Consider the following 6,328-nt stretch of genomic DNA (forward strand, 5'->3'; position numbering starts at 1 on the left):
TATATATATATATACACATGCACCATTCAAATACGTGTATGTTGTAACATTCTGCGTACATTGAATGTATAGATTAAGATGATGATGATTTTGCAGGCAATACTTGTAATATTGCCTTTGCTGCTGCCGCCGCTGCTGCTGCTGCTGCTGCTGCTGCTGCTGCTGCTGCTGCTGCTGCTGCTGCTGGTATGGTGATGGTGGTGGTTGTCGTCGTCGTCGTCGTCGTGTAGACTTAGTGAACCAAAGTATTCCAACCGTGACCATTTGATAATGTTTTTCCTCCTTGTGAACGGAACTATCTCCTTTTCTAAAACGATGCAGTACAATTTGTGTGAGGGTTGGCTGTTATCTCTAGCAGTTTGGATGAGTTTTATTGGGTGTGTCCCCCTTCTGGAAGAAATAGTAATGTCATTGGTGTTAGAGGTGATATTGTCTTAAAGTGGTGACGGTGTGGAGGTAGATTCGATATTGGCGGGAGACTCGTAAGCGTAGATGCTAATGGTGATGCTGATAGTATTTTGGTTTAGGTGTTGTTATTGTTGATGGTGCTGGTAGCATTGATGCTGTGGTGATGTTAAGAGATGATGGTGATGTGGATAACTTTATTCATGGTGTTAGTAGTGGTGGTGGTGGGGATAGTGATGGTGAGGTGGGGGTAATATTGGTATTTGTAGCGTTGCTAGAGTTAGCAGTGCTTCAATTGCTGTTGACGTGGCTGATATAACTACTCTGCTTTATTTTGCTACGTTAACAACTGAGTCTATATCTAATTTCCACCGAACTTCACTATCACAGTGCTAACCATGTACCTCACTAGCATAGTACCTCGCAACTACTGTAGAAGCAGTGAGGTACTGTGGTAGTGCTACTGTATCGACTGCTATTATACTGTACCTTACTAATATTCTATCTTACATCTAGTCAAGTGAAGTACAGTGTTTGAGTTGTGCGCGTTGCTTCTGTATGTTACTGGCACTATAGTGCAAGCATTTACTACTTAGATTTTTCTTTTACATATCCAGCACCGTATGCAGCACTTTAGCTCTCGACTAGATCACCTTTACTTCCATCCTTTTAAGAGCGATAAAATAAAGTACTGATTTAAGGATGTAGATAAGCGGTATTGTGAGCGGAATTTTGAACTGTTTTGCTGTATTTGCTTCTGATTTGCGCTCTGAGTTCTTGAATACAAAATTCGATCTTCGGTGAGTTCACTTTGTCGCAATCATTTAGGCCAGTTCTCCAGGTTTAAATATGATTCCCTCCTTTAAACTTATCCGTCAAAGAGACTCTGAAAAATAGATTAAAGGATAAAGGCCCACGGTGCTGCATTTTACTTCTCAAACTATTTGGTAAAAACATGCAAGACATCAGAATCAGCAGTGTGTTTGTGCGTGTGTGTGTGTGTATGCGTGTGCGTGTATCTATAAAGCATGTAGGACAGTTCTTCCAAACCAAGTAATTTGCTTTTCACACAACTATACGTTCATAGCTGTTTTAGTCTGAGCTGCCATTATTGCCTTTTCGAAACACTTCATTATTTTTCTGGAGAGAACCGCTGCAGGACATTGAGAGGTTGATGTTAAAGTTCATTATATACAGTCCATCACTACCCTAGGACTCGGCAAAGTGCTGTTGGAAAAACCATATACGCCTTCTTGTATTCTAATGGCACACGACTCTGGTGGTCCGTCAAAGATGTAATATTGTTTTTGTTAGCACCTGTGCTCATTGAAGAACCCTCACGATCTCATATCCTAAGAGCACATGTTTTTACTATGACGTGATTAATTTCGTGTTTCGCGTCGAAGAAACGATAATGCGCTCTTTTCAGCACTAGCACGTCATTGCAATCCTTTTTCTATAAGCCTTTTCTAATTTGCCAACTAGATATTCTGACCTCTAGTCTATTGTTTTCTGCGCTATTTCATTAATATAACTTATCGATTCTATCCGAATGACTCTCTTACAGTGACGCACCACCGAATGTTGACAATCTTCCTGTTTCAAAATCTTGCTTAACAATTTCGTTAATTCTCTCACCATTAGTTTTCTTCACCGTGAATAAAGTGGTTAATAGTATTCACTCACCAAATCCTTGCATATTTCACCTATTGAGGTTGACTGTGCAGATTACAAACTTATTTTCTTTGTAGCTAACCAGCTCATGTTGTAATCTTCCTGCGCTACCACTATTCATAAATGTTTTGTCTGGATACAATCTGGGTGATTCGATGCAGTTTGTACACATCTGGTATTGATACATAAAAAAAAACTGTTGATAATTGCTTGACTATTGGAAATGTCTGTTCAAGTTTGCCTCTCAAACCTGCACTCTTAGGAATGAGAACCCAGGTTTGAAATTTACCCCAAGACACCTGACCTGACGAAGGCTGGCGGGTATATCAGACGAAACGTTGTGTTAACAACATACAAGATGAGGACAAATATCTGACAAATCTAAATAATGTAAATAATGTACGTAATTCTTCACCTCTTAAATATAGAACCGTATCAGCGTTGTAAATAGAAACAACTCTGAGTTAATGAAGTGTATATCATAACAATTCAAAGATGAAATGAAAAAACAAAAGAGAGATGATTTTGAAGAATTCATCTGTAAAACACTTAAACGCATGCTATCATATTAGACTTTTCGAAAATAGTAGATGATACAAGTACCAGACTTTAAAAAAGTATTGGGATCGATTTTTTCGACTAAAACTCTTCAAGGAAGTGTCCCAGCATGGTCACAAGCCATTGACTGAAACAAATAAAAGACAAAAAGTATTTTCAAAAGTCTTTTCAAAAGGAGAGGTTTCGAGGAACATCTTGAAGAAAAGATCCGAATACTCGCTCTTCTCCAAGACCAAGGTGAGTCACCTCCGTCTTTGTTTTCTCCGGCAGACACTGGTGTACTCAGAATGAGATATACTGCAAGTAGCCCTGCTCAGTGACCTCAAGTTACTTAGCGTATTTGTGGTTGCATTCCCCGAAATCAGAATAGATGGAACATGTGTAATTATTTCAGAGAGTCTTGAAATCGTGAGATGCAGACAACTCTTCCGGATCCAGTCAGTAACTAGGACATAGAGCGCTTGACATGGAGCGCTGGACATGGAGCACTGGACATGTAGCGCTGTACTAACGAACTAGTAAAGTTGTTAGGAATCTGGTTCCGTCTAGATCACCAGCTGTATTGGAACTGTATCGAAGTTACGAGCAGAATGCTCAACATCGTCCAGAGTGGTGTAGTTATCCTTTGTCTCGTACGTTTTTCAATTGCTTATCTCTTTAACAGAGTTGTTGTCCAGCCTCAAACGAAGGACAACACTAGTGTGCTTACATCTAGAATACTGTCAGGCACTCACTGACCGTTACCGGTTCGACACCGCTGGAACTTCGTTGTTAGCAATCTATTGACAAATCGTGATGGAGAAAAGTGACGTTCTCGCAGAAACTTTGAGCGTCGACGAGAATCAGTTGGTAGGGTTGTTCAGAGGAAAGTTCTGATGAGGATCGATGGATAATTTCCGGAAATCGTTGGTCTGTCATTCCTGCCGGCGAGCATTAACGGTTCGAGAGGAACTCTATTGACACAGAAGGGTTTTTCAGCCGAGCCTGTAATTGTATAGTATGAGGAAATCGTTATACACCTATTCGTTCAATATTCGAACATTGCCGATAGTGATCTTTTATCGAATAAATGCCGTAAATGTAGGATGGATCTAGCCAGACGAAGCAGACCGGCTGTTTTAGGATTGAAGACATGTTTTCTCTTCAACAATCCCTTATCAAACTTTTCAGGTTCCACTTGGAAAGGAAGTTATAGATGGAGAAGGAGGATGTCCCTCCCAGTAAAATATTCTAAATTGATGAATATGGCTCGTGTAAATAGGCGGACATCCTTCTGTGCGTTTAGGTCAGATGGATCAAATATGATCAGACACTTGTTTTTTTGAAGCGTTTTTCTACTCTGGGTATTTTCTGCTCTGAGTGTTTTCTGCATTCCGTGTAAAACCATTTCATCTTTTCCTCCAATCGATTCCTAAGAGAAAATCCATTCTTTTCACTTACTCCATACTTTTTGTTATTGTTGCTATTTTTAAAGTGTCTGGTTTTATTCCAGCTTTTCTAAGTTCATACTATGTTGAGATCAACTTTGCCTTCTGTTTCCTCAGGGTTGATAATAAAGTAACTTTCAAGTACTTGGGTCGATAGTATCGACTAATCCCTTCCTCTCAAAACTGCTGAACTCGTGTTATTATTACTTTTAAGACGGCGAGCTTGAAGAATCGCTAGCACGCCGGGCAAAATGCTTGACTGTCTTCATGTTCTAAGTTCAACTTTCACCGACGTCGACTTTGCCTTTCGCCCTTTTGAAATACATGAAATAAGTACCAGTAGATCGACTTTCCATCCCCTCCACTAAAACATTTCAGGCCTTATACCTATGATAGAAAGAATTGTTATTACTATTTGCTACTGACACGTTCATATATGCAAAAACTTTTGCTATGTTTCTCAAATGTCACCGAAGAAATTTATTTTCATTTAAGATATTGTTTATGAAAAGACTGTTGTTGAATATTTTGAAAATTTTACTTCATACATGAGTTAGACAACAGAAGCAGTTTTGAAAATATTTTCCTTTTCTTTTATTAAATAAGTAAAAAAATGCCTTCTTTTATTGGAACTGCCTCCAGAAGAAACAGCATTGAACAACATATAAAAGATACAAAACAAAAACACTTTTTTAAATATAAAGAAGTAATTAATAAACATACAACGAAATGGCAAAAGATAAAAATAATATTTCAAAAAATAAGAAAAGACATAACAGAATTTTGTTTGACAACAACGTTAATACACATGCACATACTGTCAGACGAAAATGTAGCGAACAATAATAAAAAGCAATCGTTTTCGCGAGAAAAAACCCAAATATACTGAAAGCATAACAACGCTATGATCACAAGAAAGGCGTCAACCTGCTACAAACTATCGCAGAGTTATGCAAGAAGGAAGTAACGTGACTGTGTTCTGTCAATGCCTCGAAAGCTTTCCTTGTTCCATCCAAGAGAAATTACCGACATCCATAGCAGTCACATTAAGCGGAAACTTCATTGAAAGAGGGAGGGAATATAGTACCACATGCGACATTTTTGAAACAACCTCGTGACAAAAGTGCAAAGCCAAACTGTCCGAAACATGCCTGCCTATAAATTTCTAAATCCTCCATCCGACGTTGTAGAAAACACTCTGAAATGCACGGATATATATTACTGCATCGGAATAAAATCACCTCGAGTGGATAATGCAACTGAGACCCACATAGAAAAATGCTCTGAGCGCGTGTGGGAACACAGGACACACATCACTCGAAGAAAGATGTTCGGAATGGTTGAAGTGAGATTCGGGACAGAAAACATTGAGAAAGAACTCTTCCTAATCCCTAATTATCGTTATCAGCGACGGGAAAAAGTAAGAATGATGAACGTGCCGCCAAAAATAGCCATCACCTGATTGATAGTGGCCGTCTTGGTTGGTATAGAGGAGGATGCGACAATTCTGAAGGCAAAAAAATATCGAATCAAAAGTGGCTAGAGCGAGTTATGGAACCTACGTCGTGCCTTGTCCTGGCCACCGTCTAATTTCGTTGGAGCGTATACTCTTCAGGCGGTCTATCTGCTGTCAACACCCGCTGCGTGGTGGCCTGGGCATGCCGTGGTTGATGACGCACAGACATGCGTTGAGGCTACGGCATCTCCAGTGCTTCCTTGAGAGTGAACAGGTGTAGTCGCCGTTCGCCAGACGCGTACTTCCCCAGTTAGTTTCCTTAACGGAGCTGCAGTCCTGAATAAAACAGAGACCGATAAAGGACATTGGGAAAGTGGAATGTCTTCAATCACTCACAGCCCTCAGCCAGTCGAACACTGCGATAGGTGGAACGTTCACTTTAGCTTTTTATAAAGGATGAATGCAACGACGCTCTTGGGGAGACCTTGGGCTTCGAAGATCAGCTAGCCGCTCTTTTCCGAAGAACCTTCGGCCCGGAATCGATGGATAATTTCCAAAAATCTCCGGCCTGGCAGTGTTACCGGGGAGCTTTGCTTGTTCCAGATAACCTTTATAAGAACGGAAGACCTGTCAGCCGAGCATGTCCGAGATGTGCACTCGTCCAGTGCCCGAGCAATGCTGACCTGTGAGTTTATGCCGAACACCTGCTGTTGCGTGTAGGACGGATCCGGCTATCAACTGAATCCATCGTGAAGATCGCCTTTCCACCTTTCTTTAAGCCGGAAGGGAAGGCTGTCTTTATATGCTT

Source organism: Octopus bimaculoides, chromosome 3, assembly GCF_001194135.2.
Source record: "Octopus bimaculoides isolate UCB-OBI-ISO-001 chromosome 3, ASM119413v2, whole genome shotgun sequence".
Classification (NCBI taxonomy): Eukaryota; Metazoa; Mollusca; class Cephalopoda; order Octopoda; family Octopodidae; genus Octopus; species Octopus bimaculoides.